This window comes from Cimex lectularius, unplaced genomic scaffold (assembly GCF_000648675.2).
Source record: "Cimex lectularius strain Harlan isolate CLEC.00 unplaced genomic scaffold, Clec_2.1 scaffold8, whole genome shotgun sequence".
NCBI classification, from domain to species: domain Eukaryota; kingdom Metazoa; phylum Arthropoda; class Insecta; order Hemiptera; family Cimicidae; genus Cimex; species Cimex lectularius.
In genome coordinates, this window is record NW_019392656.1 from 1,247,722 (window position 1) to 1,267,236 (window position 19,515).

Genomic DNA, 19,515 nt, shown 5'->3' on the forward strand with positions numbered 1-19,515 from the left:
AGCTTCAAATCTTGCTTGCTACTTATTTACTTGATGCCTAGAAGACTTATGTCCTTCCACGAGCTAGACGAGATAATACACGCCATTAAGAGTAAAACAAAGTAATCAACTTTTAGTTAAATTTTAATATATAACTAAATGTTTTTCCGCTGTTTTGGCGAATTTTCTTTCTAACCATCACAATTAAATATTTTTACTAAAACACATGAATGTCCGATTGTTTGGTTTTTCATTAAAATAAACATGTTGTAATTAATAGAACCATAAAAATACATATATGTAGTTTGAAATAAATAGCAAAATACGAGAGACCGGTTGTTTTTGTATGTGAGTATATCAATTCAAAAAAGTTAAAATGAATAATGAAATTTGTCTATAACAGTTTTACTATCAACTGGGAAAAGCAGTCCCACGACCTATATTGTTAAATACGTTAATTAATTAATTGTAAAACTTATGAGGCAGTTGATCAGTATTTAAATCGTGCTGGGGGTGGTGAAAAGGGCCGAATAAAAAAATAAAAAGCGCATTCAACACAGGTGTGTTTGCGGTCGAAATAAACAGCATCGGTAAATGTAAACAGATCCGAGGTGAGCTGTTGAAAAGAAAATGTACTAATCCGGCCGGTGGAATGTTTCCCCTGGCGACTCCCGCCAGCATTCCAATTTAAATAGTTCGATCGGAAAACAAAGGATACTTGTAAAGTTCGTACGGGGCTTTTATTTTATAATCAAACGTTGGCGTATTGCGAGCACGGACGTTCCAAAGGAAAAACACTGAAACAAACGGACAAAAGTGGAAAATAGGGAAACATTTAATGCAGAAAGGGGGAAATATGTGAGGCGAGAAGCAAGGAGAGACAGGTTATATTTTCTTATATCCTTCGCTGCCGTTTCAACCATCCGTCACTTCCCTACAACAAGAAAAGCCCCTGGACTTAACAAAAAAAAGCGCGCAGGTTTATTTATCGTATTCAATACAAATAACACTGCGTTTAATTGTTTTATTACTTTGAACCGGGAAATTATCGAAGCTTCCCCTGGAAAAATGCGTCTGAATAAGGATCATGGGTTTAGACCATTGCTTAACACGTACTAACCATCAACGAAGAGGACTTACGCGTACTAACTAGACCGAGTTAAGTATAACCTAGCAAAGGCAGGGTAAATTAGATAAGTGTATTTTTATTAAGCATAAGCAGAAACTACAGACATTAACATCTCTTGCATATAAAAGATTCTTTTCACCTACATAAGGCGATAAGATTTAAAAAAAACTGATATTGGGGTTTATTAAACCACTTCAGGTTAAGTGACGAAGCATCTAGCCTGTACAATGCATCACAAATTTTAACATACCTTCTATAAATATTATATGTGGTAAACGTACACACATACTGTAAACAAATCCGTCTTTGCCCGGGTAATTTCATCTGAGGTTTACTTTACCTTCTTTAATTATATAAATTTAATTTAACAGCAATCTTGTTACTTACAATTATTTTAAAATACAGTTGTGTTTAAAATAAAACATTAGTAAAAACTTGTAAATAAAGACAGTTCTATTTATTCATAATGTTAATGTAACAGTATTGATAATTTTTGTACCTAGGGTGTATTTAAAGTAAATGTATTTATTAGCGTGAATGTGTAGTGTAAGAGGGATGATGGCGGAATATTGAGTACCCGTCGACCTCACTTAGAGTAATGCACTATGTGTAGAGGGACATAGAAGAATATCACTCACCCTAACTGAGTGAATGAAATGTAAATAGGAAAGAATGTGTTTAAGAATGAGTCATAGAATGGATGGATTTAGGAACTGATTGCGTTGGGAGCTGAAATAACCTAATAGTCAGCTGATAGCCCCTGAGCCCAACCGGCTGAACGGATAAGACATGATGTAAGACCCGGACTGCCAACATCCTAAGGTGATTCTGGAGGCCTGCCTGCAATTTATAGAAAAATTACAAAAGCTGGAATTCCCGGTGGACTACGAGTCGTGATAGGTTCAACTCTGTACGTGTGTGCATGTACATAAATGTGTAGTGTTGAGTTTATATAAATCCAAATCCAAAATAATGTTAATGAGACTAACGTATAGTTTTATTAATTAATCTTTACGTAAGGTATTGGTTGAAATGAACAAGTTAGTGTCACGAGCGGGATTCGAACCCTCGACCTTCGGCTTGGGGGTAATGGGTATAATTTTATATTCAGTGACAACAGTGCAGCTACTCAAAATTTATTTAATCAGTAATTGTGCTTTCTTTTACACATCTAAAGACTTTCTTCTAAACTCAACTACTAACGATTTTGCATTGTTATTTTTCGTAGTTTCTTTCCGAATCGTTGCGTGTGACAAATTTTATAAAACTTTAAATCAATTATATTTTTCTAACTTCTGTGGCGATTATTGACAATGAGAAAATATTTGATTATAATTTTAACACGCTATTAATATAACAAGATTGGATTATTTTATTATTCGCGTTAATTAAATAATTTTCCCTACGAACAAATATTTTTGGAAAATTTTGAAATCGAAGGCGTAAGATTTTTCTTTTGGCTTGATTTTCTAATTGAAATATTCTGAAAATATGCCTTTTGTTTTTTAAGTATTCAATCTGATTTTTATTAGAGAGTTTATAAAGAACTTAGGCGATAAAGTTGAAAACTCTCATTGTGACTCAAGCGCCCCCCAAAAAAACTTTTATTTTCCAATATCGCGTAGGGATTTTCACCCAACGTCCGAACCTGTTTTGAATAATTAAACAACCTCTTTTTTTTTTCTTTATTCCCTTAAAACGATTTATGAAAACCTCAATATTAGTTTTTTTTTAAACTATTTTATTCTTATCGCGAATGATGGTCGAATTTTCGTTGAAAAAGCAAGAAGTGTACAATTTAGATTGCATTTCTAAGCAATTCAATTGCTCTACATGTTGAACCTAAATTTAGGAACTAGTTTATTTAGAAATCGTGAGATGCGGTCTGGTGTGATGTAGGTTTCAGAAAAACATTTTCTTTATCGTGCCAACGTTTCGATCTTTATTGAGANTGGCACGATAAAGAAAATGTTTTTCTGAAACCTACATCACACCAGACCGCATCTCACGATTTCTAAATAAATATCGATTAACGGTCACTAATCACCACACATTTTTAGGAACTAGCTTTACTTTGTGGGATGTGCGTTTTTTCGAGAAAACTCGAGCCCGTGCACTTCAAGTTGTAGAAATAAAGTAGAAAGTAATTATTATGTAATGCCAGCTTTAATCAATATAAAGGAACTTCAAGTAAACATTATATAAAATGTCAATGTATACTTAATATAAACATAAATCAAAATAAAATTCATACAGGTAGCTGTTACATAATTTGTATTATAAACTGAGAAGGACTTTTTTTAAACGAACGTTTACCATTAAATTCTAATTTTGTTTTATATTTAATAACAAAACAAGACCATGTCTTCATAAAGTATATTTTTAAACGGCTCCCCCCCTTGTAAAACGCTCGTAATTAACTGTCTCGAAATAAATAATGTAAGGCATTAAATTTGTGATCAAACAAGTGCTCAACTTATTTTCTGTTTGAGTTGGTAGAAGCTGAAAAGTTGGCACTGAACTTCGGCATGAAATATTAAGTTCGCCGGGCTCAGAATTCATGGAAGCTGTTAACAGTAGTTTTATTCTATCCGTGTGCTTGTAATGATCTAAAAGAAGATATCATGAGGTCGTTTTCATGAAGTGTTCCAGCAAAGTGGTAATTAAAGGAGTTTCCCCTAAAACTAAAGTATGTGGGTGCTTCAACGATAACGGTGTTGAAGTGTTCGATCAATGCGAAGTTAATTTCCTTTGTCAAATTAATCTAAACAACTTTATGGTTTTGCAGTTTGAAGAGGCCTAAAACTGAAATACGACCGATTTTTAACTTATAAAGTAAGAAATACAGTTCGACATATTTATATATTTTTTTTAAGTATTTTCAGTTTTTTTAAGTTTTTTCAGTGACGCTCTTATTGAAAATAACCATAAAATTATATTGATTAATAATTTGCCTGTTACACAATATAATAAATTACCAATGAGTCCAATTGGTTGGTTTGCTTATGCATACCTTCCCAAAAAAAAGGTCAATTTGTGAGCAAAAACTTATGTTGTTTCTATAACTTACGTTATGAGCAAACTTTCTCTATACAATATCGTTTTTTACAGGCTTCATAGTTTGAGACTGCGGGAGAAATTATTATTATTATTTTTCTTTTTATGATTTTTTTAGTTTTAGTGATTTTGGACTTGTGCGGTATTAATTGTTACATAATTAAAATTTGTGAATTATTTCTATTTCAAAATTTCCCCAAACGCTATCATTTTTATATTTGTAATCTTATGGTTTGATCTGTCCATTTTTTTCTGGTGTACATCCTCCTTTTCTCGTATACACTTTTTGCTTACTCGTCGCCATAAACGGTTTTGTATTTATTGTTTTATATGTAAAAGGTTTCATTTTGAATTTAAGCCAGAATTTGGAAAAGGGAGATTGACGTTAAAGCTTAATTTTTTGTTATAAAAAATTGTTGATATAATACAATCACTGTTTCTCACTCTCTCACACGCTCTCTCTCACTCACTCACGCACACTTTTTCTCCCTCAATTTTATATAAAAATACAAATATTTGATTTGTATATTTGAGAATTTCCTACATTTTTCTTTTAAAGTTCTAGCATAAATTAGCAGGTTATGTTAGCATTTATTATTTAATGTTTTTCATTGCAATTCATTGGAATTCTCTAAAATTAATTACTTAATTATATTTGTAGTAAAGCACTTTTTGATTAAGATGCTCTGTACTTTTTCTTTTGATACTATATAAAATGTTAATATGAATTTTGAAAAAATCTCAATATACAAGGTGTCCTTTTTAGATGGCCCAGCTAAATTTCTCTTGAACCAAAGACACTACAAAAACAATAAGTGTTTAATACTTTTTAATCTAGTTTCAAATTTTTACCTTTTTTTGAGAAAAATTATACAGTGTACTTCAGGCCGAGTTCAACTTCAAAATTTCAAATACGACCCTATACATCCCGACACATTATTTTAAAGGATTTTTTTACGCTGAAAACAATGATGCAATCGGATTTTAAATTGATCAAAAATGGCTAAGTTATGGCAAAAAGAAACCGACGAGGAGCTGGATATTTTACTGTATGTTCGCGAAAATCCGAATTCCCCTCTACGAAATGTTGAAAGGGTTGAGGTTTTTGAAAAAATAAAATTAGAGAGTTCTCCCGACTTACAATTTTAAGCCGTATCGCTCTCGTCTTGTCCAAGGGCTTCGGGACTCTGATTATGACAGACGTCTAACCTTCCTTGCACAAATGACGATTTGAGAGGCGGAAGAAATTTTCTTCCACACATCCTTCGGACTGATGATTCCAAGTTCACCTCTAACAAAGAATAATTCCTCCTGCTTATGGATGTCCCGCACACAATTCTTTGCAGATGAGACGTTTTTTGCATCGTCACTTCCGGTATAGGTGGATAGGACCTCATGTCTTGATTGGTTGGCCTCCTGCGTCACCCGATTTAAGTCCACTTGACTATTTTCTGTAGGGCCATTTAAAAAACTGTCTACGCCAATCACAACCGAGCAAACTCAGTTTGGCAACAAACTTTGCCAGTAGATTCTAAATTCAAAATGGACCCAAAAAGTCCTAATTAACTGTGGTCCGTACCTCAGCAGTTTCGGAGTTATTCCATTTTTTCTGATTTTGTAAGGTTGCAGTCGTGTTGGTAAATAAGAAAACACTTGCACTATTTCGGTTTCGAACCCAAATTAAAAAACGTTTAATAAATTCATTCAAAATTCGTTGTTTTTTTTTTTAATTTTCCACCCTTCCAATCTGCCACGGTTTTTTCCTTTCTTCCATCAATTTCTTCACTTTTGAAAGAATTGATTAAAAAAGAAATTAACCACTAAAAAGGATTTTAAATGGAGTTCGTTTTCTGAAATTTGCTGGTCTCTAGGTTTGAAAATAGTAGGTTCGAATCACCATTGTAAGTTTTTCAACTTTGAAAAAAAAAAATTATTCTTCAAAGTTCTTGCTACTGAAACGCCAATTTCACCAACGTTTACAAGTTTAGTATTGTTCACATCTTATTGGAAATTTAAATTAGGTTTCAAAGGTATCAACGGGTTTGTCCAAAACCTTTTAGTTTTGGAGTTATCACTGTTTATTTGAAGCAAGGTCGTGAAATCGTAAAAAACCCAGAAAAAGTAGAATCATTCCGAAACTGCTGAGATTCGGAGCATAGTTAATTAACTTTTTGGCTCCATTTTGAATGTAGAATCTACTGGCAAAGTTTGTATATAACAATGTAAAATATTATATATGTATATGTATACAGGGTGAATTGCTACTCGTGCTACAAACTTCTCCAGTAGATTCTTCACCCTAAAATGAACAAAAAAGTTCATATTGTCCATGGTCCGATTCTCAACCANATATATGTATAATGTGTATCAATATTTTCCTTCTTTTTATGCCAGGTGTTTAGTTTTTTTATGAGGAAAAATATAAAGAGAATAGAATAGAGGCCGAGGCGAGCTGACTTTGGTATCGCGAGTAACAATTAAGTCACTATTTACATTTTGGATTACTCCATTGTACAGCCGGGAGGGCTGATTTGAGGGAAGGACGTATATTGGAACGGGGGTGGATAGGACGTCGGGTGCGAGCGGGAAAAAGTCGTGGGGGCGGCGTTGGTGGGGGCCTGGTCGATTCCATTCTTACACGAGCCCCAAGGGCTGGCACCTCATTCACAACACCCCCGCGCCCTCGGCCCCCACCCCCTTCAATGGACCGTCCGGGGTGCGAATTAGGACTGAACTAAGCGAAGGGATTTATTGAAACTCTTTCGGGACGAAAGTGTCTGCCCTATTCGGAATCGCCGACGGCGGCCGAGAGGCGGGTGGAGGCACAGGTGTATCCAAAACAACGGCTTTTCCATGGACCATGGAAGGATTTTCATCGGAATTTTTCTTCTATATATTAAACGGTAAAACATGGCGCGCAGTTTCTTTTGTTGTTTTTTATGACACTATTTCACTTTGCCGCTTTTATCTCTTTTTTTCGCATTTACACAAATCGAAACTATTCTCAAAACATCAACACCTTCATCGTCTGAAATTTATTTCTCCGACTTCCATCATCATTCCTTCAACCATCAAACCAAGAATCAAAAATTCTGAATTCAAATATTTACGAAACTTTTTTTGTGAATAAAAACTCACCTTGGATTAGAATCGTCCCCGTGGGAGAGCGGCAGGTCTGCCTTAATAGGTGTGAAGACCCCGTCGATGTTACATCCCCCAATGGTTATTTGTAGAGATGGAGTGTCGAAGGAGTTGAACACGGTTGTAAAAAAAATTGGTTTTGCAACGGCATATTTGCATACACAGAGGAACAATAAATCACAACCCCCCCTTACGACCCTCAAAGTTTCACTGTGTGTAATTGTGCATTACGTTGTTTTATTGACCCATTTAATTGTTTTCAATTGATTCTTTACTGGCGAAATTTTACAACTTCCGCAAAACGGGCATTTCCCTAACTAGGGAATTAATATATACGTTATTAAACACAATAACAACATCAAAATCGATTTATTGGTTAAATATTCAATTAAGTTACGTTTTATAAAACATTAGATAAAAAATGTTTTCCGTAAAAAAAATTAATATTATTTATATTATCATGATTTTTTATATTTAAAAGCCTATTATGAATTATTTATATTATTAATTAGTAATTAATAGTGTACAATACATATCACTAGAATGGACGGATACTAAACCATCACGGCCGTAAAGTCGTGCGGGTTTAACATTTCTTTTTTTTTTTCCTTTTTCTTTTTCAAGGTAGCAAAACCGTTTTCCATTATAAGAAATATAAATTTTATTACTAGGTCGTTACATAAGTCTGTGCATAAATTAAGTTTTATTTAAATTTCAGTATGAAATGTAAACAATGAAATGTAAACATGAAAATTATTCCACAAAATATAGGTCATCATTATCAACTACTTTAACTCATCTTTTTGCTTAAAGTTGAATTTGGTGGTCATCCCAGCCCTTAGTTTTTGAGTCGAAAACGTCATCTTACTTTGACATCCTCGAGAAGTTTTTGAAGTTCCGGCATTTCAAAAAAAAAATGCGCCATTGGCCGGAAAAGGCGATAGTCAGACGGTGCGACGTCAGGGATGTAACGATGGAGGGGCAAGATGCTAACTTCATTTCTGAAAATTTTCCTTTGGCTAAACGTGACCGATGGGCAGGAGCGTGTCTTGCTGAAATATCCCTTTGTCCCGATTGAGCAAAGCAGGGTACTTCTCTTTTAAAACTCGGTACACTCTTACGATTTGTTCACAGTAAAGCTCCGCGTCATTAGCCCTGCCATCCGGAACCAGCTCAAAGTGCAAAACACGCTCATAATTCCTTAAGCTCTCTCCCTTAAGCTCTTAGTGAAGATATACTTTGTTTATTTATTAAATCTAGTGAAGATATACTTTGTTTATTTATTAAATCTAGTGAAGATATACTTTGTTTATTTATTAAATCTATTATTCTATTATATTCCGTGGTCCGATTGACCAACTAACTTTTTTCAGTTAATTAATCTTTATGTAAGGTAATGGTCGAAATAATTAACTGAAAGAAGTTATTTCGTCAATCGGACCACGAAATATAATAGATTTAATAAGTAAAACGAAGTATACCTTCACTAAGAGCTCTCCGTAGCCATTTCATTTGTCACCGAGAATCGAATCCTGATCCTGAACGAATTTTCAATTCGCACGTTCAAATTGAGCGCCATTAAAAAAATCAGCTGCTAATTGGAACGTCGCGTTGGCGGAGGTATCAGCGGGTTCACTTTGGCAATTCATGTCGAGAGACTTGGTTGTAGAAGTCCTTCAACTTGATGATAAGCTAAAAGGCTCGAAATCCGGATCGTTGAAAAACAACTTACTGTGAGTAGGAACTATCTTTTTAAAAAGGATCGAATCCTGATTACACGACATATGAAAAATGGCAAAAAGGAGGGAAAATTCGAAAGGTTTTAGGTTGAGATGTCGAGTTGGTGTCCGAGTGGATCGAAGTCACGATAGCTCAAGTGGTTAGAGCAGCGGCGTATTGAGCTGAAGGTCGTGGGTTAGAATCCCGCTAGTGGCACTAACTTTTCATTCAACCAAAACCTTACATAAAGATTAATTAATTGAAAAAAGCATAATCTTGAGCCTCTTGACCTCGCGGTACCCACTATTTTCGGTCTTAAGGAATTTTTAGAAACATTCATTTTTCATCGCTAGTTACAATTCTCTTCCGAAATCATCTTTTGGATTTTGAAGCAAACTTTTACAATATCAACTTGTTGTTGAGCTTGGACGGCTGACAAGACATGACGATCTGGGTCGTATATTTCGGACATTAAGCTTTTTTTAAATGGCGGCTTACCGTTGCATTTTGAAATCCCCGTTTCGGAGATAATCCACGAGTGGTCGCGTACGGATCCTTATTGACTGACTCGAGTAATACAGCATCAACCACCACCGAAGGGCCACCAGATCTAGGCTCAGCTTGAAGGCTGTTGTTCCCAGGATTGAACCGCCTGAACCAGAACGTTGCAGGGTTATGACGCGCGACATTTTCCACTGCACAAGCTTTCTGGGTGACTGCCTTCGCACTTAGTCCTTTTTTGTGGTGCCTCAGTAGACCACAAATGACTTTTTTTCCCGACATTTTTGGTGAGATTTATAAACTGGAATGAAAGACAGAGTCAGTTGGTATACATAATTAAACAAAGGATTAGTCAAAGTAAACAACGATATATTCATAATAAGGATTAAAATGGAAACTTTAATATCACCAATTAATTAATGCACAGACGTTTGTAATGATTTAGTAAGTTAGTTAATAAAAATAAATATTTTGAATGACGGTATGGTCTTGATGAAAAAGCAAATTCAGTTGTACTGGCAAGCTTTCAACCTATTTTAAAGTCATCATAATTAAGTTTTTAATAGACAATTTTTTGAAGAAATATGAAATCGTCTATTGATAACTTATTTATTTCAATTTGTACACATTTTTAAGATTTTTTTGCACTGATGACTACTGAAATAGATCGAAAGCTCGGCAGATAACATGTTAATATATTTGTTCATCCACTTGACTATATCGAGTATACATATTATTCGTGAGTAAAAAAATTATTCGATACATAAAACGCTTTAAATCGATATACATGTATTACTTTTTGAAAAGTTTATGAACCTTTCACATCTATTAACTATTTATATCAGCTTTAGTATAGAGCCGACAGTAAACAATTAGAGAACAAGTTTTACCTATTCATTTCAAATAATCTCGATACATTGGACCCTTTTATTTTAATATTTTTAAATGTTTTCATTATATTATATCATATATTATATCAAGCAATAAAATTTACAGATTGTTTTATTTATGTGATGATTATTTATCACCTGGTGCGAATAGTGCTGAATTAGAGGAAAAAATGGTCCTCCAGGTTTTAAATTTCTTTTTATTCCGCTCAATCCGTCATTGTCTACAGGCCATCGGTTCGATTCGAGCTGGCTCTATCTCACCCACGGTTTCCACTCGAACGATCTCCCATTCCATTTGTTACGAAATTTTTTTAAAAAATAATTCGCCTGATTTATGTCTGAAGAGGCAAATTAAAAAAGAAAACAAAAACCTTCATATACGGTAAAATAATTTATACTTAGAAATGCAAGGTATGTTACAATTTATTTTTCTTTTTCCTTTGTTTTTAATTTCTTTTTATTTCTGTAGCTGGGTTAAAATGTTGAACTTAATTAAAACGTTAAAATCGCCAAGATTAGACTTGGGATTTATTTATTACTTTTGCCTATGCATTTCACCCTGTTCTACATATCCCTCTTCAATCATACCCTAACAAGTGAACAGGCCAAAATACAGAGGTAGAAGTAATAAATAAATTCCTGATTTTTGGTGAGGTCATTTTTTTTAAAGCTCAACATTTTTACACAAATCCTGGTTATAAAAAGAAAGAGAAAACAAAGGAGGAGGAAGAATGATTTAATAATTTCGATATAATTGATATCAGCCTTCCATATTATAATTTTATACTAATGCCAGCTCCTTTTTCGATTCTCTCTACTCACATAGGTCGAAAATAATTTTAAAATCTGTTTAATTTACTGGATTGTTGTAAATAAATCATGATAGCTCGAATTTCAACACATATTTTATCGGTACGACTTTTATGGGAAACAGAATATACGGACTCAGGGCTCATTTCAACTGCATGAGATGCGATACCGCGCGAGTAGAAGCTGAAATCGCAAAGAAAGGAGCTGTCATTGACTTAGCGAGGATCAGCTTGTTTACTCTGAGAGACGAGTCGATTGATGTCGTGCGACTCCGCGCGATTAGCTTGGTGTAATTAAAGCATTAATTAATTAACTTTATTTAGGATGTGTTGGAACTAATCAGCCCTACTTACAGAATGTGCTTTTTATTTTCATCGCCTCCCATCATCAGTCTTGAGTTTCTAACATATACAGGTTTACAATGCGTTTTTACATTTAAATGTCAAAAAAATATAATTAAATTATGTTAATAATTGTTTTGTCATCCTCTTCGTTTCTAGTTCGGAAATAATTAAAGAAGTAGGTTCCCCCTACGATACTTAAACTGCTCAAGAATGAATAAGGATAGTAATTTATTCGTATTCTATTAATTTTAATTAACTGAACTGATACATTTTTGTTAGTTGGATAATACTAAAATAGAAAATACAAACCAAAAATAAATAAATGTTAATCCTCATTTTTAATGACGGATTTATTTAAGAATAGTACACATAAAGATAACTCATTTTGTAAACAAACACCTTATTTCGTCTTTCTACGTTTTAATCCAGTTGTATTCTCTTTAACCATCGATAGACATCATCTTAAACCAGCAGTTCGCAATATTATTGAGAGAATCAGTCATCGAGTCCACCGGCAAGTGGATGTCGAAGAGGCGCGCGTCTCAGAACATGGTCTTCTAGGTTTTAGCCCGATTCTGAAAGACTGGAAGTGGCACCAAAAGGCCTAGTAGTGGATCTCAGGTAAGGCCTTCGTCATCACAAACGATTCGTAAGCGTTGGCCTCACATCGTATGCCCCTTTGAGAAGATATTCAGCAACAGCCCGCCACCAGCAACTCAGGAGAATATGGTGCAGTAAGGTTCCCACATACTCGTCAGCCTAAAAAGGACTCTGAGGATGTTTAACGTCCGCACCTGGCCTATTCGACCTTATCGGACGTTTTCATTCTCAAGATGAGAGCTGACGCACCTCCACATACGACAGAATAGTGTTACTGCCGCAGCATTGATGTAGAGGCAGCTCAGCCCGAAGGGCCAAGATGACCTCGCTCCCCGCTTGTCCATTCCAAGTGGCCGGATCTGCATTGAGCACCAGACCGTCACCAGCCTGGTCACCCGCGCACTCCCTAGATAGAGAAGGCCAGGAATGCTGTTATGTTTACTGATGAGTTGCGTTTCTGTCTGTATAGTGATAGTAGGCGCCGAAGAGCTTACCGAGAACAGGGGATGCATGTCCCCAGTTCGTGCTTCCTTCAGTGCAGTTTGGAGGAGGCGGTGTGATGGTCTGGGCTGGGATTTACACTATAGGACGAACTAGACTCCATACTGTTGAAGGCAACCTCATCACCGTCTGTTATGCCCAAGAAATTATTGAGGAATACATCCCACAAACCAGGGATCTCATTGGCAGGGTTTTTCTATTTCTGGTTGACAATGCCAGACCTCATAGAGGCAGAGTTGTNTTTCTTTATCGTGCCAATGTTTCGACCTTTATTGAGATCATCTTCAGGGCTCAAAGTGTTTGACTTCCGTGTAGATGTGTCATTCTTGTGTGTCGTGTTGAGAAAGCCCTTAATTATTATGGCGTTCAAATAGGACAAAAAATGTAATTGAATTTGTTTGTCATCAAGACAATACCATGATCACGATGACGATTCGTGAGTAATAAAGTGGTCGATACATTGAACACTTAAAAAAAGGAACTTTATTGACAGTGGCCTTTCATCCAATAATTTTGTTCTGCCTATCCTCGCTGTTTCGTTATTACCCACTTCCATCATTATTTTGGTCTTGGCAATGCTTAATCGAATCTGCCATGATAGACATATACCAAACTACAAGGTTATCATCCTAACCCACGAGGAATTTTCATAATAATCGATGAACAAAACGTCTCATACTGAGAAAATGTGAATGTGTTGTTATTTTCCAGTCAGGAAATAGGTATTTATTAGATTATTTAAAGAAACTTGATATAGATCTCAATTAAATTAAAAAACAATTAACAAAAGTTCACGACAAAGGCTCTAGCGTTTGTTATAGTTCTGGTTAAATTCCTTAAATTCTCTGTGCAATTGCTTTTACAAAATTCCTACAACAAAGTTTCGGGTAAAAGCGGTTATAATTGAATGAATCCTCTGACAAAATCTTGCCAGTGCGATTATGCAAAACGTGTGGAACGGGATCACTTTTGAGTTGAAACTCGAAAGGCATATTTCGGTTTCTCAGTTAAAAAAAGATAACTAGGAAGCGAAATTAAGAATGAAAGCGATCAGAAGCCGGAGGCAATGTTCGAGATAGATTACGGCTCTTCTCCACTCCTAAAGAATTCAACGGATCAACATTTCTGACATCGAACAAGATCTGGATGCCAATCCTCTTAGCTTCTTCCATTAAATATGCATAAACAAACTGTAAAAGCGGTTACGCCTGGGGAAGCCCCCCCCTCGCACCATCGTGTGCAATTTACACGAATTCTGCAGCTTTGATGTAATCCTGTAATCCCAAATTTTCTTAGTTTTGCTACGGTGGCTGACTCACCTTCGCCCCTTCAATGAGCGCTTTCACTCTACAAACCACCCCTCGTTTACTCACGTAATAAAACTTGGCAAAGTGTAATTTATGGAAGGGTTAAGTTTTGTTTTATTTACATATAGTTGAACTTTTCATTCATCCCTTTTTAACTGCTCAATTTATGCAATTCCAGGTGAAACGACATCGTAAACAAACTGTTTAATGTAAGTTGTCTCGTACTATACGTACAACGTAGGCGGGAAAGTCAAATTTTGAAATAAATACATTTTAAGTAACCAATTTAAAAACAGCAATTTAACCTGACTAACCTACTGTAGAAAAATCACAAAAACAATACTGTCAAAGCTAAAACAGGGATTTTTTTCTACTTTTAATTTCTTTAATCAACAGGCCATATTTAATCATTATTGATCAGTTTTAGGTTCGTTTTTTTATATCTGCTGATATATGATGTTTATACAGGCCAAAAATTATAATGAGATTTAAGATTATTAAAATTATGAAAATGAGTTTTTGTTTTGCATTTTCGAAGTTGATACTTATTTGTGTAATAATATATAAAATGGTTAAATCTCACAAGGAAAAAGATGTTTAAATAACTGCAGTTTGTACAGGAATTTTTTAATATCTCGATTAATGACGTGTTAATTCAGTTGAGAGATTGTTTTTAATTTATTTTAGTTCCGAGGCGGACATTCTTTTTCCAAGGGCGTCTCTTGTTCATTCACTTTATTTTATATCGAATTAAGGGGCGATGAAGTAAAGAGAGGCGAATTCATCACGTTAATGATCAGCTTTGTAAGTCAATTAATAACTTCCGTATCAGAGTTTTTTATAAGACAAACAAATTTGACTCTTTGATTGCAATAATTTTACATGTTTCATTGTACTATTAAACGATGAACTTTACAAGTGTATTTATGTAAGGATTATTTATCACGTAGTACGAATAATACTGGATTAGTGGAAAATGACCTCCTCAATAGTTTTAAATTTTGGTGTTTACACTGCGTACGATGCGATTCGATTGAGTGTTTATGAGTGCGAAAATATGGGTGTCAACCGCACCCTTAGGATTAGAAGCTCATCTGTAAAATTGCAATACCAAAAAAGAAGCAATTACCGAAAAGCTCATATACTACAACACTGGGACAGAGGCGCTTCACCCATAAAAGCCTTGCCTAAACTTATTAAAGTTGTCGGTTACAACTCAGGACGTCCGTGGTAGTAAATATGTAAGAAACTAATTTTTATTTATAATATAAATCATATTTAATGATTGTTTGGAGGTTGTGCGATGCGGTCTGGTGTGATAGGTTTTAGAAAAACATTTTCTTTATCGGGCCAACGTTTCGACTTTATTGAGATCGTGCAATATCTCACTGGCACTCTCAACACGACAGACAAGAATGACACATCTACACGGAAAACAAACACTTTGAGCCCTGAAGATGATCTCAATAAACGTCGAAACATTGGCACGATAAAGAAATTTTTTTTTCAAAACCTACGTCACGCCAGACCGCATCTCACGATCTCCAAATAATCATTGTCTAACGGTCAATAAACACCTCACATTTATATTTAATTGTTCAAAGTAGAACTATACAGAAAATTTGAGAATTTTGGGATTCGGGTCGTCACAAACTTTAATAATGAATAGGTTTATAATATTTTGCGACACATAAAAGACTAGTGAAAAACTTAAAAATATATAAGTTCTGTTTATACTAAAAGTTCGTGTCAAAAACATACAGTTCCTACACAAAAGGATAAACCAACATAAAAATTATCTAAAAAACAAACGTGATAATACTGGTTTAAGCCAACATGTAAAAGATTCAGGGCACAATATAAATTTTCAGGAGGTGAAAATATTAGGTAGGGAAAATAATCGGCAAAAATGTATTGGGTTGGAGAACATCTACATAAATGGTCGTGATCATGGTATTGTCTTGATGACAAACAAATTCAATTTCATTTTTTGTCCTATTTGAACACCATAATAATTAAGGGCTTTCTCAACACGACAATGACACATCTACCCGGAAAACAAACACGTTGAGCCCTGGAGATGATCTCAATAAAGGTCGAAACATTGGCACGATAAAGAAATTTTTTTTTCAAAACCTACGTCACGCCAGACCGCATCTCACGATCCCCAAATAATCATTGACTAACGGTCACTAAACACCACACATTTCCACACGAGAAGAACGAAGAACATGGGATTCTATGAACGGATTTCAACTACATATGGACACCAAGCAAAGAGAATTCTAAAGGACATCGCCAACAATGAGAAGAAACTTGAATAGGCTATCAATCAGAGAACTATTTTGTTGAAATACAGACAACACAAGGTATTTCCTACTCACATCAAAAATAACTTTAACTTCACAAATGCCACACTAACACAACCAAACACCAGAATTAATGATGTACATAAGGCCACAAAAGAAACATTTTAAACATAGAAATCACCTCCAGCGTTAGAAACATTAAGACATTAACACAGAAATTACACCAAAAAGATGCATACATGACCAAATTAAAAACAAACACACCATAAAACTTAACAACTTAATCAACAAATAAACACCTGTTAACATAAACAATTGGTTTCTAAACCTAATTAAAGGCAATATCAACACGACACACAAGAATGACACATCTACACGGAAAACAAACACTTTGAGCCCTGAAGATGATCTCAATAAAGGTCGAAACGTAGTACGATAAAGAAAATGTTTTTCTAAAACCTACGTCACACCAGACCGCACCTCACGATCTCCGAATAATCATTATCTAACGGTCAATAAACACCACACATTTATATTTAATCGTTCAAAGTAGAAATATACAGAAAATTTGAGAATTTTTGGATTCGAGTAGTCACAAACGATAATAATGAATAGGTTTATAATATTTTGCGGCACATATAAGACTCTAGTGAAAAACTTAAAAATATAAATTTTCAGGAGGTGAAAATATTAGGTAGGGAAAATAATAGGCAAAAATTTATTGGGTTGGAGAACATCTACATAAACATGGAGAAACAACATAAATATACAACTAGCTAGAAACAAAGTATGTAAACAATTAGTATTTTAACAATGTATAAAATAATGTAAATATAATAAAAAATGTAAAAAAAATCTTATTGCTATAAAAATAATTAATAATAAAACAAAGATATTAAAATAGAAATTTAAAAATAAGTACAAAAAAATTAATATAAAAAATATATCATAGCTGCAATAACGACACTCATTGGATATAAACTGCTCAAAAATGAATAGGGATATTGCCAATTTTGTAGTATTTACTTTCCTTAGCATTTTTATTACATTTTGGATTATAAGTTGCATTACAATTAGAAAGTATTGTTTTTTATTGAACAAAAACTAAATTAAGGGGTTTTGAAAAATAACAAAATAAAAGGTTTTAATTCCATAATTTTGTTTATTGGACACACTATTTTTTTTAACAATTAACACCGTGTATAATGTCTGTTAGCTAAAAGCTATATGCACCTGATAGGCATACTGTTAAGGTTGTCACTAATTTCATAAAGAATTTCACTCCGTAGATGCTGAAACGCTGCACTTGTGCAGGATAACTGGCTGCGGATGGGGATTGAAAAGTCTTCTCTGTAACACATACCACAGGTCCACAATGGGATTGAGGTCTGGAGGCCAAGAGGGAAAGGGCAGATGGAAAATTCCCAGGTTTTTTCTATATAGTGATGAACAACTCTGCCTCTATGAGGTCTGGCATTGTCAACCAGAAATAGAAAAACCCTGCCAATGAGATCCCTGGTTTGTGGGATGTATTCCTCAATAATTTCTTGGGCATAACAGACGGTGATGAGGTTGCCTTCAACAGTATGGAGTCTAGTTCGTCCTATAGTGTAAATCCCAGCCCAGACCATCACACCGCCTCCTCCAAACTGCACTGAAGGAAGCACGAACTGGGGACATGCATCCCCTGTTCTCGGTAAGCTCTTCGGCGCCTACTATCACTATACAGACAGAAACGCAACTCATCAGTAAACATAACAGCATTCCTGGCCTTCTCTATCTAGGGAGTGCGCGGGTGACCAGGCTGGTGACGGTCTGGTGCTCAATGCAGATCCGGCCACTTGGAATGGACAAGCGGGGAGCGAGGTCATCTTGGCCCTTCGGGCTGAGCTGCCTCTACATCAATGCTGCGGCAGTAACACTATTCTGTCGTATGTGGAGGTGCGTCAGCTCTCATCTTGAGAATGAAAACGTCCGATAAGGTCGAATAGGCCAGGTGCGGACGTTAAACATCCTCAGAGTCCTTTTTAGGCTGACGAGTATGTGGGAACCTTACTGCACCATATTCTCCTGAGTTGCTGGTGGCGGGCTGTTGCTGAATATCTTCTCAAAGGGGCATACGATGTGAGGCCAACGCTTACGAATCGTTTGTGATGACGAAGGCCTTACCTGAGATCCACTACTAGGCCTTTTGGTGCCACTTCCAGTCTTTCAGAATCGGGCTAAAACCTAGAAGACCATGTTCTGAGACGCGCGCCTCTTCGACATCCACTTGCCGGTGGACTCGATGACTGATTCTCTCAATAATATTGCGAACTGCTGGTTTAAGATGATGTCTATCGATGGTTAAAGAGAATACAACTGGATTAAAACGTAGAAAGACGAAATAAGAATAAAAAAAATTATTGGATGAAAGGCCACTGTCAATAAAGTTCCTTTTTTTAAGTGTTCAATGTATCGACCACTTTATTACTCACGAATCGTCATCGTGATCATGGTATTGTCTTGATGACAAACAAATTCAATTACATTTTTTGTCCTATTTGAACGCCATAATAATTAAGGGCTTTCTCAACACGACACACAAGAATGACACATCTACACGGAAGTCAAACACTTTGAGCCCTGAAGATGATCTCAATAAAGGTCGAAACATTGGCACGATAAAGAAAATGTTTTTCTAAAACCTACGTCACGCCAGACCGCATCTCACGATCCCCAAATAATCATTGTCTAACGGTCAATAAACACCACACATTTATATTTAATTGTTCAAAGTAGAAATATGTAGAAAATTTGAGAATTTTGGGATTCAGGTCGTCACAAACGTTAATAATGAATAGGGATAATATTTTGCGACACATAAAAGACTAGTGAAAAACTTAAAAATGTATAAGTTCTGTTTATACTAAAAGTTCGTGTCAAAAAACATACATAGGGAAAATTGTACAGTTTCTACACAAAAGGATCAACCAACATAAAAATTATCTAAAAAACAAACGTGATAATACTGGTTTAAGCCAACATGTAAAAGATACAGGGCACAATATAAATTTTCAGGAGGTGAAAATATTAGGTAGGGAAAATAATCGGCAAAAATTTATTGGGTTGGAGAACATCTACATAAATAGTCGTGATCATGGTATTGTCTTGATGACAAACAAATTCAATTTCATTTTTTGTCCTATTTGAACGCCATAATAATTAAGGGCTTTCTCAACACGACAA

General features: G+C 35.1%; 1 protein-coding gene across 2 annotated transcripts in view; it reads left to right on the forward strand.

The window, feature by feature from the left end:
• LOC106669675 (transmembrane protein FAM155A) overlaps positions 1–19,515 on the forward strand; it is a 57,115-nt gene that overhangs the window by 30,368 nt on the left and 7,232 nt on the right. The gene's annotated exons all lie outside the window — the stretch shown is intronic.